The sequence below is a fragment of the Podarcis melisellensis genome (genome assembly GCF_964234715.1).
Source record: "Podarcis melisellensis genome assembly, chromosome: 1".
NCBI lineage: Eukaryota > Metazoa > Chordata > Lepidosauria > Squamata > Lacertidae > Podarcis > Podarcis melisellensis.
Genome location: NC_138528.1, coordinates 32,856,745 through 32,877,270, shown reverse-complemented (window position 1 = coordinate 32,877,270; position 20,526 = coordinate 32,856,745). Strand labels below are relative to the sequence as shown.

The following is a 20,526-nucleotide window of genomic DNA, read 5'->3' as shown; positions in this document are numbered from 1 at the left end:
AGATGTTAGTGGGAAGACACCATGGCAGAGGAACTGTCATTTCCTAAGCCCTCTTGGCCTTACCCTGACCCAGGTAGAAATGTGACTTTTTACCTTTTTGGTTCTCTTCTTTCTCGATTGAACCTTTTTTTAAATAAATCCATCCCGTTGGGTTCAGTGGAATGGAAAATAACTATGTCAGCTCAAGGGCCAGGATAGTTTGTATCCCTGCCAGAGCATGCCAGGGGAATGGGAGATCTTTGGATCCCACAGATTCAAGGCCTCCCCCAATTTGCCAACAACATGCTCCTTTTCAGACCCTACCATCTCTGGAGCACCATCCTCTGACAGAGGAGTGGTGGCAGCTGAGATTTTCACCACATCAGCAAGGAGGCCTTGTGGGTACAGGTCTTTTTATCTACCTGTGGAGAGGGAGGTGCACATGATCCAGCTGCCCCTACTTGGGAGCCAGCTGCAGGTGCCAAGAAGTGATGACACACTCACCTGTGTTGCCACTGCTCCCCAGAGGTAGAGGAGCAGAGACAAGGTGATGAGGAGGTCAGCACAGAACAAATGCCCCACCAGGAATACTGGATTGACTCATCCATTGTATTTGCACTACACTGACCTGGCTCACCACCTCACCCCTCTACCTCTACCTCCCAGTGTGCAGCACTGATGTCACCAGTCAGAAGTCAGGTAAGCAAAGCCAGCCTGTCATGCCAACTGCTTCTTCTGGGGGACTAGAGTTACTCCCTAAGTATCAGCTAAAATAAAAAAAAGGTGAGCCATATGAGGAAATGGAATTTTTCAAACCAAATACATTTACATTATCAGGCTGGAATTTCACAATGATGTATAGGGGGATTTTTTTCTGATATATTTTACCCAATTTCCTTTTTATTTTATTTTATTTTATCAGATCTGTGCTTTAATTTTGTAGCATTGTTGCACATTGCAGAGAGGACTAGGTTAATAAGCAACTGGTGGTGAAGTAAATATATTCTTAAGTCTTGGTATTTTTCATATACTATGAGCATATGACTTTTAAAACCCAATGTACAATAACTGAGTTTTAAAAACCACAAGCAAGTATGGAGGGAAATGTTTACTAATTTTAGAAAGCAGATACAGATCATTTCACTTATTTTAGACTGTTAAGTTTCGGCATGACAGAAAATATATAGAGTGGCATAAAAACTTTCAACAATAAATACTCATTTATCCACATGTGGTGGCAGTGCCCTAAAATCTTTCTCTTTTGGAAAGAAGTATTTCATTAAGTAGGCCTTATCACAAAACATGATAGCCCTTTGGATCTTAAAACAGCATTTCTATCGTATTTTTCAGAAATTGTTCAACAACTTCATTGGAAAAAATATTTTATTTGATTTATTGTATTTCTATGCCACTTTTCATTCAAAGGAATCTCAACGTGACTTAGAAATAATAAATAAAAATAACAGAACAGAACATCACAAATACAGCATAAATCATATAAAATAATTAACAAATCATCAATAAAACAATTACAATCTATAAAACACTATTAACAGCATCAACTAAAAAATACACCACAATTACAGCAAAGTCATATTATATCATTAACAAATCAGTAGGGCATTTATAATCCATAAAACAGTATTAACAACATTAACAAAATAGCAACTAAAAAAAGAGGAAGCTTTTAAGTTTATATTAACTGTTAAGTTCACTCTCCATGCCCCCAGGATCTGAACTGAACTTTATTCAGTTCATTAAAATACTCATAAAATACACATAATGCCTGTTGTTAACCCAGCTGCACCAGCTGGGGTCCTCAGGTCGTGGGCCATGATGGAGATAGTGGGGCTCTCACATCAGTGGGAAGGTGAAGGTTAACTCCAGGTAGCCTGCTCAGGCACTGATGCTGAGGAACTCACCCACATTGCTGTCAATAATCAATAGGTCCATTCCCACTGGATGAAGGAGAGACACGTCTTCCCTCTTCAGCAATGAGTTGCAACTGCACTCTTTGCAGAGGCTGACAGGAGGTCCAGCAGCCACTCCATGCTCAGGATGCTCTTGCTGTGCTGCAGGCCATCCTCCAGCAGCTGCTCCATCTTCTTCAGCCACACCTTGACTGACATGGCGTCAGAGCAGGAGTCAGCTTCTGAGGGGAGCAAGCAGAGGAGCTAGTCGAGTCCACCAGGCAGGAGGGAGAAGCTGCAATAAAAACACAGAGGGAGCCTCAGCAGGATCCTGGTGACCTGGATGAGCTCACAGCCAGTGACTTGGAGCTGTGCCTTGGTCTCAGCATCCAGGCCACTGCCCATGGAAGGCATGGAATGCTTTCCCTCCCAGCCACAATACAGAAGCAAAATATTTCCCTCTCATGCATGGAAAGGGAGCGGCTGAATCTTGCTGACTCATTTCAAACTCAGGAATCACCTCTTCCCAGGTCTTTGGTTGGCTGGTTCATAGAATTTCTTAACCACCCTTCACCATAAGATCCCAGGGCAGATTACAATATAATAATATATTAAAATTAGTGAAAATAATTTTTGAGACTTTTCTTCTTGTCTCTCCACCAACTTAGGCATGGCTGAGGAAGTCCTCTGTTTAAAGGATTAGAGAGCTATCAAGTTTAAAGAAGGTGTCAACTTGCCTATCAACCGTTAGCACCTTGACACCAGACCAATGGGTTTCCTGGTCCCTGTCTTCCTCACTTTGATGAGTTGTATTCTATTTCTAGTCCTGATAGACCTACATTGGCTCCCAGTATGTTTCCGAGCACATTCAAAGTGTTGCTGCTGACCTTTAAAGCCCTCAATGGCACCGGCCCAGTATGCCTGAAGAAGCGTCTTCACCCCCATTGTTCAGCCCAGAAACTGAGGCCCAGGTCCGAGGGCCTTCTGGTGGTTCCCTCACTGCGAGAAGCGAAGTTACAGGGAACCAGGCAGTGGGACTTCTTGGTAGTGGCGCCTGCCCTGTGGAACGCCCTCCCATCAGATGTCAAGGAAATAAACAATGATCTGACTTTTAGAAGACATCTGAAAGCAGCCCTGTTAAAGGAAGTTTTTAATGTTTGGTCTTTTATTGTGTTTTTAGTATTCTGTTGGAAGCCACCCGGTGGGGGGGGGGGTCCAGACAGATGGGCAGGGTATAAATAATAAATTGTTGTTGTTGTAAGATATCCATCTTAAATATAAATTAGCATTTGCAAATTTTGTGGAAACCTTTTTTTGTGATGTGTAAACAAACCCCCTTGTTGTGGCTGTTGTGGAAATGAGAGACATGTGGTTATTGGTGGTGGCACCCAATTTAGGGAATAGCCATGGCTGCCGTCTTACTGGTGTTGCTTGTTTTCACAGTTATTTTAAGATTCTACTTTAGCTACTTTGTTGTTGTTGCTGCATCTGGGATAGCCAGATGCAAAAAAATAAAAATAAAAAGAGGATGGGACTCCACTTGCATCTTTAATACAGAGGGAGGAATTTCAGCAGGTTCCAGCTTGCTAAAATCCCCTCCTCTGCACAACTGTTAGAAATGCAAGACCCCTGTTCTCTTTTGCATCAGGCCTCCCTAGTTGTATATTCTTACCATAGTATGGCACCTTGACTATTCTCTTGTATGGAAATATAGGTAGACTTACTTCCAAGTGAATGCACTTAGAACAGTACCTTTACAGACTTCTTTCAGAAGATGCTAAGATCTAGGCTTTTGTAGCTCTTCAGGCAAAGATAGTTCCATGTTTACCTTATGGAAGTTTCATAATTCACTGGATATTCATGTTTTATGGGCACTTTAAGTCAAATGTTAGGTCATACTTTTTTATACTTACTCTCCGGTGCCAAATTCTCTTCCATTCATAGCCAATGCTTGTTTTATCTTCTGGAAATAAACTTACACTAGATAGGGAGAAAAGATGATTATCCTTAGGCAGCTGAAAAAGCATTTTGATTGTAAGGTTCTCCAGTCTTTTGTAGAATTGTCTAGTGCATAGAATATTTTGGCTAATTGCATTTGCTGCCATGAAAGGAATTGATTAATTAAAATATTAAAGCATTTGAATACAGTTCACATTATTTGATAATGAAGGGAACCTTCTCTTCACCAAGTAATACAGACCATTCATTTATCCTTTATAAAATCACCCTTAAACACATGATGAATCAAATGAAACACAAATAATTGACAACAAGTTTATCAGTATACGTAGAACCCTTTTCACCGGAGACAGCTGCAATTAAAATATGCAATGCACAGAAATCCATATTAGCAGAGGATCCTAATCAAACCTCTCTATTGCTTTCAACCATTTTTGCTTTCAACTATTTCCAACCGTTTTGTGGTTTTGCAGGCGTGGGAACTTTCTTTGTGCTTTGTCTTTTTGAAGAGTTCAGAATCTTTTAAAATTTAAATTATAAAAAATAACGCTGAGATGCTTTATTCCAAACCCACCTTCTGTTAAAAAAACAAACCAACCAAAAAACCCCTAGCATATCTGTAAATAGCCATGTGGAAAACACTAAATGAATTGTCCATTAAATCTTATGCAATCCTTGAACTCTAGATGATAAGGACTTCAATATTATTGAAAAAGCAGATATTCACATCTGCATTAGGTGAAATAACTACTTGTAAGGAAGAACACCCATCACCCCACATGACTACTGTTAGAGGCAACTGCTGAAACTCATTAGCAGAGGCAATTAGAGAAGGGGGAGGGAGAGATTAAAGTAGAGAACTAGCTGTTTTTAAACGAAGTTATGCCTTACACATAAATGATACAGTAGTTTTAAAGAAAACGCTTGATATCTATCCTTGTTCAGAAGCAATAATGCATTGCACCGGCTGCTGGGCACGAAACTCCTTTATTTTCGCAGAGACAAAAGAAACTGCACCAAACCACCAGGGACTTGCCAAACTTTTGAGTGTGTGTGTGTGTGTCTGTGCATGCACAACATTTTTTAATGCAACTTCCCAAAATTTTGCTCACTGTCTGGATGATACAGTTAACGAGAGGTGGTTGTGCCTCTTCCCACGCTTTTGATAAAGAAGCTGGGCTTTACGTTGCTGTTGTTGTTGAGAAGGTAAACTTTCGGAAAGTTAAACTTTAAAAAAATAAAATAAAATAAATCAAACTTTAATTAGGCAGTCCGTTGCAAAGACCTGCAATTGCTCGCTAAGCATGCTGAATTATTAAAATGTATTGATCCGGGAAGCCAGATTTAAAATCCTGGAGCAGTTTCAGTGGACAGCCCTTGATTGTACTTGCATGTCACACACGGCTCTAATTGGAAGCCCCCCCCCCCCCCGGTCATGTGCACGCTTACTTCCAAGGCATACAAGAAATGATCAATGGGGGGAAACAAGGTCAATTGAGCCAGACTGTGAGTAAAATTAAAATAGTCAAATGTCTAAACATTTTGCTGCAAAGAGGAAATCTGTAGACCCACCCACACCGTATTCTGCAGCAGGGAGAACTCGGGCCACCATTATTCACATACCTCCAAGTAATTTGCAGCCCTCCATACAAACTCCCGCTTCCACTAAGAAATTTGCTATTTCTGCACATTTATTCGCCATCTCCCTCCCTCCCTCCTTCTCTCTCTCTCTCTCTCTCCCTTTCTCTCCCCCCCCCCCCCCACCCTCCGAAATGCTGGCTAATTGCTGCAATGGCCATTATAAAGAATAATTTTCGCTTAGTGGAAAAAAAGGGAAGGGAATGAAGAGAACATTTTCTGGTTTTGTTCCTCTGCGGAGGCTCTATTCAGGCCCGGCTGAATGCACAGCGTTTCACTGCTACATTTATTATGCTGAGAGGTCAAGTATTACACAGCATCTTGTATGACGCTTTGCATGCTAAGTATTTCACTTCACAAATTGACCCTTCGGTGTACTTACTACATAATGCTTTAAAAACCCTGCTAAAACGCAGGACAATTAGCAATACTTTGCCTCTCGCTTGACAAAGGGGACACCAATGTAGGTGATTGCATTTACAGTGGCGCTTTCTTCCCCCAAACATTTTTGACACATTAAGGTACTTTGGAATTGTGCAATACCAGTCGCCTTGTTGCCTCTGAATGGCTTTTTCCAGCACGCTGAGGCCAGGGAGAAAATCGCAGGCTGGAGTTTTAGGATGAAATGGACAAGAATTTCAGGCGCAGCCCTATGAAGCACCAATTAAGGGGATATTATATCATAAAAAGCTGTAATATCCATTCTCAGCCTTGCGCAGCAGCCAATACAAACCAGGGTGTGATTTTAAAAGGGGGATGTATGGCTTGATCTCTCAAGACTGCTACATTTAATTAGAAGTTCAGGGAGGGGAGGGCGAGGGGAGAATAGCTTGATTAGGAGCACATGACCTGGGCAGGCAACCCACCTCAAGAGGAAGACAGGCCACAGCAGCATGAGGCAACTACAGGGTCTCAGTGGTTGGCTGCCTGCATAAGAACAGCCTGCTAGATAAGACCAATGGCCCATCTAGTCTAACCAGATGCCTTTGGGAAGCCAGCAAGCAGAATTTGAGCCCAAGAGCACCCTCCCCTTCTGTGGTTTCCAGTCATCAATAGCCCGATCCTCCACGAATTTGTCCAATCTCCTTTTAAAGACATTTAAGTTCCTCTCTAGTGGGAGGAAGTTCCATTTTGCACTGCTTGAAAAAAGTACTTTTGTTTATCCATCCCGAATCTTCCAACATTCAGCTTCATTGGAGGTTGACACGGTTCAGTGTTATAACAGAGGGAGAAGAACTTTTCTCGAGCCACTCTCAGACACCATTTGGACACACAAAGTTCCCCTTTCTTGTTTCCCCTCAGTATTCATCTCTTAATAAGAAAAACGCAAGGCCCTTTCCATAACCTCTTGCATCACCTTTTAACAGAGGATGTCATATTTAAATAAACTATTTGGTAGATCTGGAACTTGTTGACAGATCTGGAACTATCTAACCCATCTGGCCAGCTCCATTTTGACCTTCAGAGCTCTAGCAAACCTCATAAAATAAGGCTTTTGGTTCAGTAGAGGTTGTTTTTAGGCATGACTTATTTTATTACTCCTTGCTGGTTGTTTACTCTCTTTGATTGCAGGATTTCCATTGTTAGTTACTGTAGTTTTGTGCATTTTTATTTCTTGCTTTGAGTAACCATGTAGGGAAATCATGTGGGTTGGTGTTTTTCTTAAGGCTGGAAATAAACAAATGCACCCATCAGCTGTCCACTATGTCAGCCTACAGAGCCTAAAATAGAATGCGCCAACAAGCAATCAGCTCTGCTGCAGCAAAATAAAATGCTTCTAGAGCACAGAGTTCCAAATGACTGGAAGAAACCAGCCAAGCCAAATAATGCAGGGAATTATAGAATCATAGAATTGTAGAGTTGGAAGGGACCCCGAGGTCATTCCAATGCAGGAATCTCAACTAAAGCATCCATAACAGATGGCCATCCAACCTCTGCTTTAAAACCTGCAAGGAAGGAGAGTCCACAGCTTCCTGGTGGAGTCCATTCCACTGTCAAGCAGCTCTTCTCAGAAAGTTCGTCCTGATGTTTAGTCAGAATATTCTTTCTTGTAACTTGAATCCACTGGTTCAGGTCCTAGTCTCCAGAGCAGAAGAAAACAAGCTTGTTCCCTCTTCCATGTGACAGCTCTTGAGATATTTGAAGATGATTAAGATATCTCCTTTCAATCTGCTCTTTTCCAGGCTAAACATACCAGGCTCCTTCAACTGTTCATCATAAGGCTTGGTTTCCAGACCCTTGATCATTTTGTGCCCTTCTCTGTACACTTTCCAGCTTGTCAATATCCTTCTTAAATTATGGTGCCCTGAATTGGACACACTATTCCAGGTGTCGCCTGACCAATCCAGAACAGAGCAACACTATTACTTCCCTTGATCAGGATTGTATACCTTTGTTGATGCTACCTAGAATAGAATTAGCTCTTTCTTTTGCTGTTGCATCACACTGTTGACTCATGTTAATCTTTTGGTCTACTAAGACCCCAAGATCCTTTTCACATGTACTACTGGCAGCCCAGATGTCTGTAATCTTATATTTGTGCAGCCTCAGTGTAGAACCTTACATTTGTCCATAATGAAATTCATCTTGTTAGTTTTGGCCCACTTCTCTAATCTATTCAAGTCAATTTGAATCCTGATGCTGTCTTCAGCAGCATTGGCTACCCTTCCCAGTTTGGTGTCCTCCGCAAATTTGATGAGCATCCCCACAATTCCTTCATCCAAAGCATTTATAAATATGTTGAACAACAATGGGCCCAGGACAGAACCCTTAGGCACTCCACTTGTCACTTTTTTCCAGGATGGTGAGGAACTGTTATTGAGCACTCTGCCTGTGTGGAACATTTTTCACTGTCTCTTATACAGCTGACAGATCCAGGATAGCACCAACAAAACTCTGAGTCTTCCAAAAGGCCATTTGAAGGGCATCTGTAGACCAATCAATGGGTTCAAGAGCTCCATGGAAACATTCCTTTGCTACACCTTTGCCCAATCTAAAAAAAAGAGTTGCCACTCTATTCCAGCAAGGCTCTGCTGCTTTTAATTGCATCAAGCGGAAATTCACCAGGTGAGTTTCGGGGGGGGAGAGAGAGAGAGAGAGAGAGAGAGAGAGAGAGATGGACTGGTGAAGAAAGAGGTTTAATTTTTGCCCATCACACAGCTGTGAAAATAGGTCTTCCAGGTTCGGAGAAAAAAATATAGCAACCCCTATACTATGGAATATTGTTGAGATAGTTGCTGTCCAGCTCCACTAATACCTTATTCAAATAGAATGCTTCTTTTCACTGATTTTGTTTTTGCAAAAAAAGGGGGGGTAGCCCAGCCTGCTCTTTCAGCCACATACCTCTACCAAACCTGTGCAAAGGTGGGTGCCTAGTTTGTGCTTTATATTTAAATCATTGAACTGTACTTGGAGGCCATTGTGTTGAGGTAATAATAATCAACACACAGCCTTGGAAAGGTGCAATGTGTTAGGAAGGCTTTCAGCTTGCCTAATTACCAAGCTTGTTAATCTCCATTTCAGGCTGCCTTAATATGAGCTGGATGGAGAGAGGCCCCTTTCTCACTGTGCTGGGGGAGCTGTAATTTGCATAGCCTGTCTACACATTGCCCTCAAGGGGGGGGGGGAATGCTGGGTTTCCAAAGAAAACCCACATTAAACAATGCTTCCCCTCCCCCCTTCCATCAGTGCCCCCGGGGCAATGTTGTTTTCTTATTTACAGCTGCAATCATGGAAACAAACAAGCTTGCATTGCTATTAAAAATTGAGCTTTCATTGGAGACATTTCTTGAAAAAAAATCAGGGTAACAGCAGTTATTACAAAGCGTGCATACACAGCCATATGAGGGCTCTGCCTAGTTGATATTTCACTTCCAGGCTGCTACTTCAAGGAGCAGCTCTTAGAAAAATATTGGCAAGGAGCCTGAAAAAGTACCTTTAAATAAGCAAGCTGCATTTCTTATGAAGCATCTTCTTCCACTGACGCATCTCCAGGCTATGTGTTCATTTATTTGGAAGCTCACTGGGATTATTACCTCCCTCCCTCCCCCCCCTCCTGGGAGGATTTTTGTGAATTTTACAGCTGTGTCGCTGGCGGAAATTCAACAGATGAAGCTCTTCCCATGACTGCCTCTGTTTGGGAGCGTTAAAGGCTTTCATGGGATTAATTCATTATATCGTCCTTAACAATGCTGCTTCTGCTGTTTCATTATCGCTTCAAATAGCTTCTAATAATTCTCAGCTGCGGGCCCACTGTGGTGTTGTGGCTTGACTTGGATCGGTGGGATGCAAGTTCCCTCTCAGCCGTGAAGCGAGCTGTATAATGTTGAGCCAGTCATTATCTCTCTCCTTGACATACCTTACAAATGTAGACTCGCCATGGACAAGTTTAACAATATTTGGAATTCATTTGGAATTCGTTTTTATAAATACCAAATTAGATTAAGGTCTGGTTAACTATAATAACAAGCCCACCCCCTTTTTGTAATGTACACAATAAATATATATATATTGTTCTGTTCTGTTTTTTAAAAGCATACTGTTTCTTGTTTCTTCAGTTTTTTGTGTCTTACCTTACTCTGTGCGCTCGTAATTTTGTAGTTTTTATTTTTCAATAAAGAATATAAAATAAAATAAAAAATACCTCACATACTATCTGAAAGTTCTTCCTGATGTTTAGCTGGAATCTCCTTTCTTGTAACTTGAAGCCATTGGTTGGAGTGCTCCAGAGCAAGAGAAAACAGGCTTGTGCCCTCCTCCATGTGACAGCCCTTAAGATATTTGAATATAGCTATCATATCTCCTCTGTTTCCTCTTTTCCAGGCTAAACATACCCAGCTCCCTCAACCATTCCTCATAAGGCTTGGTTTCCAGACCCTTGATCATCTTGGTTGCCCTCCTCTGTACCATAGCTGTTAACATTTCCCTTTTTTTAAGGAAAATCCCCTTATTCCAAATAGGATTCCTCGCAAGAAAAGCTATGCTCTGTACACGTTCCAGCTTGTCAACATCCTCCTTAAATCGTGGTGCCCTGAATTGGACACATTATTCCAAGTGTGGTCTGACTAAGGCGGAATAGGTAAATGTAAAGGGACCCCTGACCATTAGGTCCAGTCGTGGCCGACTCTGGGGTTGCGGCGCACATCTCGCTTTATTGGCCAAGGGAGCCGGCGTACAGCTTCCGGGTCATGTGGCCAGCATGACTAAGCCGCTTCTGGAGAACCAGAGCAGCGCACAGGAACGCCGTTTACCTTCCCGCCGGAGCGGTACCTCTTTATTTACTTGCACTTTGACGTGCTTTCAAACTGCTAGGTTGGCAGAAGCAGGGACCGAGCAACGGGAGCTCACCCTGTCACGGGGATTTGAACCGCTGACCTTCTGATCGGTAAGTCCTAGGCTCTGTGGTTTAACCCACAGCGCCACCCGCGAGTGGTGCTATTACTTCCCTTGATCTGGACACTGTACTTCTATTGATGCAGCCTAGAATAGTGTTAGGTACTTCACACAGTGCATGGTTAAACTATGGAACTTGGTGGTCACAGGAGGCAGTGATGACAACCAACTTGGATGGCTTTAAAAGAGGATTACATCACATTCATGGGGGGTAAGGCTATCAAGGTGTATTAGCTGCAATGGCTGTGTTCTACTATCAGAGGAACACAGAGGAACTGCTTTGAATAGCAGTTGCTGGAAATTACAGGAGAGCAGAATGCTCTCGTGCTGAGGTCCTGTTTGAGAGTTCCCTATAGTCATCTGGCTGGTCACTGTGTGAACAGGATACTGGGCTAGAAGCATCACTGGAATGATCCAGCAGGCTCTTTTTAATGTTTTGCTGCTCCCGTGACACAATGCATCAGTGCATCTCAAGCCCACCTAGGGACAGCTGTGGACAGGATTCCTGCATTGCAGAGGGTTGAACTAGATGATGCTCAGGCTCGCTTCCAGCTCTACATTCTCATTTGTTGTTGTTGTTTAGTCGTTTAGTCATGTCCGACTCTTCGTGACCCCATGGACCAGAGCACGCCAGACACTCCTGTCTTCCACTGCCTCCTGGAGTTTGGACAGACTCATGCTGGTAGCTTCGAGAACACTATCCAACCATCTTGTCCTCTGTCGTCCCCTTCTCCTTGTGCCCTCCATCTTTCCCAACATCAGGGTCTTTTCCAGGGAGTCTTCTCTTCTCATGAGGTGGCCAAAGTATTGGAGTCTCGGCTTCAGGATCTGTCCTTCCAGTGAGCACTCAGGGTTGATTTCCTTAAGAATGGAGAGGTTTGATCTTTTTGCAGTCCATGGGACTCTCAAGAATCTCCTCCAGCATCATCATTCAAAAGCATCAATTATTCGGTGATCAGCCTTCTTTATGGTCCAGCTTTCACTTCCATTCATCACTACTGGGAAAACCATAGCTTTAACTATATGGATGATGTCTCTGCTTTTTAAGATGCTGTCTAGGTTTGTCATTGCTTTTCTCCCAAGGAGCAGGCGTCTTTTAATTTCATGACTGCTGTCACCATCTGCAGTGATCATGGAGCCCAAAAAAGTAAAATCTCTCACTGCCTCCATTTCTTCCCCTTCTGTTTGCCAGGAGGTGATGGGACCAGTGGCCATGATCTTCATTTTTTTTTTTTATGTTGAGCTTCAAACCATATTCTCATTCTACATTCTCATACCCTCCAACATTTTTCCAGTGAAGATATGGATGTCTCATTCCATAATGATAGTTGCACTATTTATACCCCACACATCTTACTGGATTGCCCCAGCCACTCTGGGCAGCTTCCAACTTACATAAAAACATAATAAAACATTCAAAAAAATTTTTTTAAAAACTTCCCTATACAGGATTGCCTTCAGACGACTCGGGAGTCAGATAACTCCACACCCTCCAATGTTTCTCCAATGAAAAGAGGGACATCCTAAGGAAAAGTGGGACATTCCGGGATCAAATCAGAATTCAGATGGCTTTTCTAAATGAGGGACATCCCTGGAAAATAGGGACACTTGGAGGGTCTGTACTCTATGAGTCTATGATTCCCTAATGATCTACTTTTCAGGGGCTGCATGGGCGGGGCCAATAAAAGTGGGTGGGGTCAAAGCAGGCAAGGCCAGAGCTGGAATAAACAGACATGTAGCACACATGAATGTATAAAAAATACAACACACACCGGGAGACTGTTACTCTCCCCCACCTGCCCCAACAGTTAGTTTGAAAAAAGTATAGCCATTGACAGCCTTTCCCAGGATGGTTTTCCTTCAAGTATTCCCCTGGTTCACCGATATATTTTGAATTTACAAATCATTTTCTCAGCATCTCTTAATAGTTAAGGTCAATAATCCAGAATTTGCACTTCTGCTTAAGAACACAAGAACTATGTTAATGAATGGAACACAAATCCTTGCATAAATTCCAGCAACCAGTGGGTGTCATGTGATCTGCCAGAAACTGGTCTGTGGTCCATGGGTAGATTATGGTCTTCTTTTGCCCAGCCCTTAATTTTATGCTAGAGGTAGCCCATTGAATAACAGCTGCAAAAATAGTCTAAACAACGATGGTTGAAAAGCCAGATATCAGTGGTGTGCCCTATTACTAAGTCAAAGGTTTCCACCAATTTAATTAAAAATGGGCTGCTTTTCTCAGTAAATTGGCTAATGGTGGAGTTATGCTTCTTCAGATGCAGTGATTATGATGGCTTTAACTCCATAACTTTCTGGTATTCTGGGCCTTAGGTCTAGAGAGCTCTACTTCTCTTGGATTGAGCAGGGTACATCAATACTTCATTGTAGCACATCTCTTACAAAACCCACTAAGGATCCGTTTTAATCTGATTACAGAGATCAAAACAAGATTAACTAGATTACATGTGTCGTGTTGCTTAATATCTCAGCCTGTTCCACGCTGCTGGACAACAGACACAAACGCACACAGTTTCCTCCATGGCCATCAACTAAGGGAATGGAGAGTCTTGCATACCCTCCAAGTGTCCCTATTTTCCAGGGGAAATCCTGGAATAATGAAAGCCATCCTGGCTTCTGATTTGATCCTGGAACATCCCAATTTCCCTTGCCAATGCTGCCACCGAGCTCAGGGAAGAGGCTGAGCAGGCGTTTGTCCTGAGCGATGGTGGCAGCTGTGAGAGAACATCCTGTTGCCTCTCCATGGCCTCCAATGGTGGCCACTGCCAACCTCCTCCTTTGAGCGGCTTGTAGTGGCTGCTTGTGAGCAGTGAGGCTGCAGCCCCGAGACCCAGCTTTGCATGACATGCCAATTCTGTGAGGCAGGAAGAAAGGAGGAGCAGAACATAAGGAGTTTTGATTTATATAAAAAAAATGCTTTGTTCATCCACATCTAATCTTGCCCTTTCTAAAACTTATTTATTAGTGTGTATTTCTGTTTGTCATTCTAACAAAGAATAAAATATAACCGGGATTAAGGGGTTTTCTCAGGGTGGTGGATGGTGTGTGTGCTGTGACCATTGGGGATAGTGGTAGAGGCATTCACCCTTATTCTGATACAAAATGCTTATGGGGGACAAAAAATGGGGTGAGAAATGCCCCTATTTTCATCTGAGGAATGTTGGAGGGTATGGTCTTGGTGACTGGAGAGGTGCGGCGCTACAGATTTCTCATGTCAGAAGTCTCAATGGCAGAATTAAATACCATATTTTTTGCTCTATTAGACTCACTTTTTCCCTCCTAAAAAGTAAGGGGAAATGTGTGTGTGTCTTATGGAGCATATGCAGGCTGCGCAGCTATGCCAGAAGCCAGAACAGTAAGAGAGATTGCTGCTTTCACTGCGCAGCGATCCCTCTTGCTGTTCTGGCTTCTGAGATTCAGAATATTTTTTTTCTTGTTTTCCTCCTCCAAAAACTAGGTGCGTCTTGTGGTCTGGTAGAGCGAAAAATATGGTGCCTTCCAAGCTCAATGGCAGAATTAAATACCTGCTTCCTCTGAGTGATCTGCAGTGTAATCTACTTCAAAGTAGGCCTTGGACACTTTTGGAGAAAAGTTGGGTCACGCTGATCTGTATCATTATAGGCCCATCTGCATTGGAGTTACTCTCTGGGAAGAAGTGCCATGCAATGAGGTCTAAAAGGAAGTTGTTGGTCACATTCATATCATTTATGTATTTCATTGTTAAAATCCTTAACCAGCTCAGGACTGCAATGCCTCAGGGACCCGCCTTTCCCCATATGAACCAACCTGGATGCTGTAATCATCATCTGAGGCCTTTCCCTGTGTGCCTGCTTTGCAAGAAGTCTGGGTGTGGCAACACAAGAACAGGCCTTTTCTGTGGTGTCTCCCTGCTTGTGGAATGCTCTCCCAAGGGTGGCTCACCTGGCACCTTCCTCCCAGGCCTTTGGCTAATTAAGCGATCTATTGCCTTTTAAACTGGTGTTTTTTGGGGGGTCTTGTTTTTGCTAGTTACTATGGTATATATTTTTGTGTTTTTATATTGTAAACTGCATTGTGATCCTTGGATGAAGGGTGTCACAGTAAATCAATCAATCAATCAATCAATCAATCAATCAATCCATCCCATCTTTCCTCCAAGGAGCACCAGGCTCATTGTTCTCCTTCCCCCCTCCCCCATTTTATTCTTACAACAACCATGTAATGTAGTCAAAACAAAAAAAATTTCTTCCAGTAGCACCTTAAAGACCAACTAAGTTAGTTCTTGGTATGAGCTTTCATGTGCATGCACACTTCTTCAGATACACTAGGTTGGCAGACCAACACGGCTACCTATCTGTACATGTAATGTAGGTTAGGCTGATAATGAACGAGTGGCCCAAGATCACCCAGTGAGTTTCATGGCTGAGTGTGGCTTCCACTTTCTACCTTGAGCTTAGGCTTGAATTCTCAAAAATCAGGTCTTTCCTCCTCCCTAATAAAAGCTCAACAACTTTGCCCTGCACCCCTAAAAACGGGTCTTTCCTCCACCCTAATAAAATATCAACAACTTAGACCTGAACCCCCCAAAAGGGGGTAGATCACTGCCAGTTTTTAATTCTGAGAGTAGATCACAGTCTCTTGGGAGTTGGCCACCCTTGCCAACCCAACCTTTCTCAACCTTGGGTCCCCAGATGTTGTTGGACTACAACTCCCATCATCCCTGACCACTGGTCCCGGTAGCTAGGAATGATGGGAGTTGTAGTCCAACAACATCTGGGGACCCAAGGTTGAGAAAAGGTGCCGCTACACCACCATGGCTCGCCTTTCCATCTATGTCATGATTTTGTCCTTGATGTGCAGTTTTCCTGAGCAGGCACATCTGGCATCATCACTCCACACCATGACTTGGCCCCAGCCCCAGATGAAGCAACATGGTGAAAATGAAAGAAAATGGGCAAGAGAAGTAAGCACATTAACATGGAGGGAACTCTTTCTCCTGTCAGCTGAATCTCATGTTTATGTTGTTAGTATTGCTGCTAAGTCAAGACATTCATTGATAAAGTATTTCAATTAACTATAAAGACTCACACAGCTAATCAGTTACAACTGACGTACATTTGGGCTAAATACCTATAATTACAGTTGTTTCACACCTGAGTCCCTGTTACTGATGTTGTGTAACAAGCAGTCCTGATTGCTGACATCAGCCCACTTAATGTGCCTGCATTTATGTCATAATCAGATAAAATCAAATATAGAGTTAATAGTAAAACTTCTAAAACACAAGGCAAAATCCACTGGCAACATCTCCTACACAACCCCCATTGAAGCGAATGGAAGGTCTAGAGGGGAGAAGTTCTGAGATGATTGCACCTGCAGTCACTAAGATATTTGATAGGAAGCTGTGCATGTACAAAGTGTTTTATGATTTATAGTTCTCCACTTAATGATTACCCAAGAATCTTATTCTACCCACTGTTTGTTTGTTTAGCAAAATTTACCGTTTTCCCCCATGTATAAGACTAGGTTTTCCCCCTAAAAAATAATGTAAAAAATTAGGGGGCATCTTATACTCTGGGCCATCTTTCCCCACTTCCTTAAATCTTAGTCCCTCAAAATAGGGGGTGTCTTATACATGGGGACGTCTTAGAGATGGAAAAATACGGTATATACCGCTTGATTGCAGTAACTCTTCTAAGTAGTTTACAATAAATATTAAAATAATCAATAAAAACTGTTGTAAACAATGTAAATCATTTTAAAATAATTATATTTAACAAGAAGAGAAATTAAAACACATTGACAGTTTGGATACGCAGGGGAGATGATGATGATGATGATGATGATGATGATGATGATGATGATAATACCAGTTTGGTTAGGCTTGCCTAAACAAAAATGTTTTAAGCAGTTGCTGAAAATGGTCTTTCATGATTAAAGAATCCACTAACCCTTTTTGTTTTAGCCCAAGGATGGGAGTCTCAAGCCCATAGGGCAAATGTGACTGCCCGAGCCTCTGTGCCTAGCCCTCGGGACTCTTCTCAGGCCACACCCCTTCTCCAAAGGCCACACCCTTGCCAGTCATGCCTGGCACCCTCTTGGACTGCTTGTGTCTGGCTGGTATGTGTCTTTGAACACTGACCAGGCCTCTTGCTTGTCTGAATGGAGGATACAGAGGAGAGTATCAGTGTGTGTAGAAGGAGCCTACTGTACAAATGTAAAATGGTGTCCATTGCTTCAAGCTCTTTTTTTTCTCTGGCCTCACCCACCACTGGTATGTGACCCTGAAAGTTGCCAAGAAGATAAAGTAACTCTAGGAATGAAGAGGTTTCCCCTTTAGCTCCAGTCCAATGCCAGCAGAGCATTTTATGACTGTGTAATGGATATAAGGGACGTGGGTGGCGCTGTGGGTTAAACCACAGAGCCTAGGACTTGCTGATCTGAAGGTCGGTGGTTCGAATCCCCGTGACAGGGTGAGCTCCCGTTGCTCGGTCCCTGCTCCTGCCCACCTAGCAGTTCGAAAGCATGTCACAGTGCAAGTAGATAAATAGGTACCACTCCAGCGGGAAGGTAAACGGCGTTTCCGTGCACTGCTCTGGTTCGCCAGAAGCAGCTTAGTCATGCTGGCCACATGACCCGGAAGCTGTACGCCGGCTCCCATGGCCAGTAAAGCGAGATGAGCGCCGCAACCCCAGAGTCGGTCACGACTGGACCTAATGGTCAGGGGTCCCTTTACCTTTACCTTAATGGATATGGAAATATTCTTTTTTACAAGAGTAAGATTTTTTTCTGAAGAAAATGATTACAGTGTCATGTGAGTGGCCAAATCTCTTCTCTCTAGCCACAACCATTGGATCCCTTAGTTCAGTGGTGTTCAAACTTTTTTCAAAGAGGGCCAGATCTGATTAAGTGAAGGGCCGTGAGGGCCGACCAAAGGGCCGACCAAAGTTGTTGACCTTTTTAGGACTGGAGTTGTTGACTTTTTAAAAGGATTTTACACCAGGAAATAAACTGCCATAGATTAAACCAACTGGCCCCCAAAACGGACTTTGAACATGCCTGCCTTAGCTGGATCAGGCCAAAGGCCCACCTAGTCCAGCATCCTGTTCTCACAGTGACCAAACAGATCATATAAAAAATAGCATCATCAAATTGTAGAGTTGGAAGGGAGCCTAAGGATTATCTCGTCCAACCCCCCTGCAATAAAGGAATATGGTGCTCTCCCATATGGAGATTGAACTTGCAACCTTGGCATGATCAGCACCATCGTCTAACTGACTCAGCTATCCAGGTACGGATACCTTGGGGAAACCCGCAAGCAATATATGAACTTAACAGCACTCTCCCCACTTGTGATTCCCAGCAACTTATGTTCAGAGGCATTGATGTGGGAGTAAAAGGTAAAGGGATCCCTGACCATTAGGTCCAGTCGTGGACGACTCTCGGGTTGTGGCGCTCATCTCACTTTATTGGCCGAGGGAGCTTCTGGGTCATGTGGCCAGCATGAATAAGCCGCTTCTGGCAAACCAGAGCAGCACACGGAACGCCGTTTATCTTCCCACTGGAGCGGTACCTATTTATCTACTTGCACTTTGACGTGCTTTCGAACTGCTAGGTTGGCAGGAGCTGGGATTGAGCAACGGGAACTCACCCCGTCGTGGGGATTTGAACCGCTGACCTTCTGATCAGCAAGTCCTAGGCTCTGTTGGAGACCAGGTTTCAAATCCCTACTTGGCCATGAAGCTCACCTTGGGCCATTCCCTCGCTCTCTCATAGCACTAGAACCTGTGGAAATCCAATGAAGATGAATGTTGGAAGATTCAGGACAGGTTTTTAGAAAGAATTTCTTCATGCAGCGCATATTTAAACCGTGGAATTTGCTTTCCGCAAGATGCAGTAATGGTCACCAGCTTGGAACTGTTTAAAAGAAGATGAGGCAAATTCATGGAGGATAAGACTATCAAAGGCCATTAGCAATGACTGCTACTTAGTAGCTCCACTGGCAGAGGCAGTATTCCTCTTTAATACCAGTCGCTGGGTATCGCAATCAGGAAGAGTACTGTTGCGCTGAAGTTCTGCTAGTGGGACTTCCATGTGCATCTGGATGACAGCTGTGAAAACAAGATTTTGGACTAGATATGCCTTTGGTCTGATCCTGCAAGGCTCTTGACTGGCAATAATGTCTCTTTCTTGCTTAAATGCAAAGTGGAGAGGTGAGTGCAGGTGACTTTTGTGTGGCCAGAATGGAGGTAAGATTATTTATTTTTATTCTTTATTAAATTTGCACCCTGCCCTTCCTGCCCAGTGAGCTGATTGAGGTCATTTTCCATGGATCTATTCATTGTTTTCCTCTCACCTATGGAATGTAACCCCTGACAAGTTCCTCATTAGGGAATGTGACTCTGAGGCTGAAAAAGGTTTCCCACCCTTCTGTTTGTCACAACCTCACCCCGTGCGAAGCAGACACATTATCTTGGTTTGATGCTTTTAGAAATCACACATATCTCTTGAGATCCTGGCATTTGTAATTCAGGGCCTGAATGAAAGGGCGGGGGCTGCCTGCCAAAGAGAAATAATATTCTGGCCGAGTCCTGAGAAGAATGGATATGGAGAATCAGTTAATGGAGGGGGAAATTGTTATAGGTGAAAAGGTTCCAATTGCTAAACAACAATATAGTGTATGCCTTTCTCTGACTAGATCCAGAAGTTGCAGGAGAAATAAAAACACCCTACTGGGTGTTCACTGCAATACTCTTTGAACCAAGTCAAAACTTTTCTGCCTGTCTGGCCATTTAAAGTCAGGCTTGTCTTACAATAGCCTTACTATCTTTAATGTTCTCTGGTTGTGTTGCATTGTTGTAATGTTTTCTGGTTGTGTTGCATTGTTTTAATTGTATTATATAGTTCAGGCACAGGCAAACTCGGCCCTCCAGATGTTTTGCGGCTACAATTCCCATCATCCCTGACTACTGGTCCTGTTAGCTAGGGATGATGGGAGTTGTAGTCCCAAAACATCTGGAGGGCCAAGTTTGCCTATGCCTGATTGTATCACCATTCCTGGTTATATATTGTTCACTGCTCTTGTGATGGGCTGTCTATAAACAATTCAGTTATTCCTTCTTTACTTTCTGTTTTTTATCTTTCTGCATTTCTCCAATCCTTTCTCTCTTCTCAAGAACCAGGGAATTTATCGATGATTCTTCAGTTGTTGTTGCTTTTTAAAATCAGATTACATTTGAGGAAAACCTGCATACCTAGAGATTTGAGGTTCACTATGGAGACCTGATGATTGCAAAGCATTCACAGAATTTAAATCGATCGATGTTAGGTCTGAATGGACATGATTAGACCACAGGTCCAATATTTCTCTAAATGTATGCAATCTCACTCTATTTCATTAGTTTTAAATGCATAACTTAATGGAAGTTTTTTTTCCAGAAGAACTTAGTACAAAATGTTTCTATTCTGTTCCGTTCTATTTAACAAAAGCTATTCTGGTATTAAAATACCAGAGCCTTGGAAAGTCACTTTCCATTCCCATCCTTCAAACTTATCCTATCTATTCTATTTGTCTTTTACCTCTTTAGCTTTCCAACTATACAAGGCTTCCTTTTGTGCTTTAATGCTTTCCTGCCAACCATTAGCGGTG

General features: G+C 42.9%; 2 long non-coding RNA genes across 3 annotated transcripts in view; one reads left to right on the top strand and one right to left on the bottom strand.

Annotated features, from left to right (window-relative positions):
- Positions 1 to 20,526, top strand: part of LOC309372832 — a 485,159-nt gene that overhangs the window by 153,649 nt on the left and 310,984 nt on the right. The gene's annotated exons all lie outside the window — the stretch shown is intronic.
- LOC309373014 overlaps positions 904 to 20,526 on the bottom strand; it is a 50,598-nt gene continuing 30,975 nt past the window's right edge. The window contains exons 2-3 of one of the 2 annotated variants that reach the window (XR_014169758.1): positions 3,803 to 3,869; positions 904 to 2,184 (exon numbers count right to left, since the gene is read on the bottom strand). This is a non-coding gene — a long non-coding RNA (uncharacterized lncRNA). The remainder of the gene's footprint in view (positions 2,185 to 3,802; positions 3,870 to 20,526) is intronic. The other variant, XR_014169759.1, reaches the window with a different exon arrangement.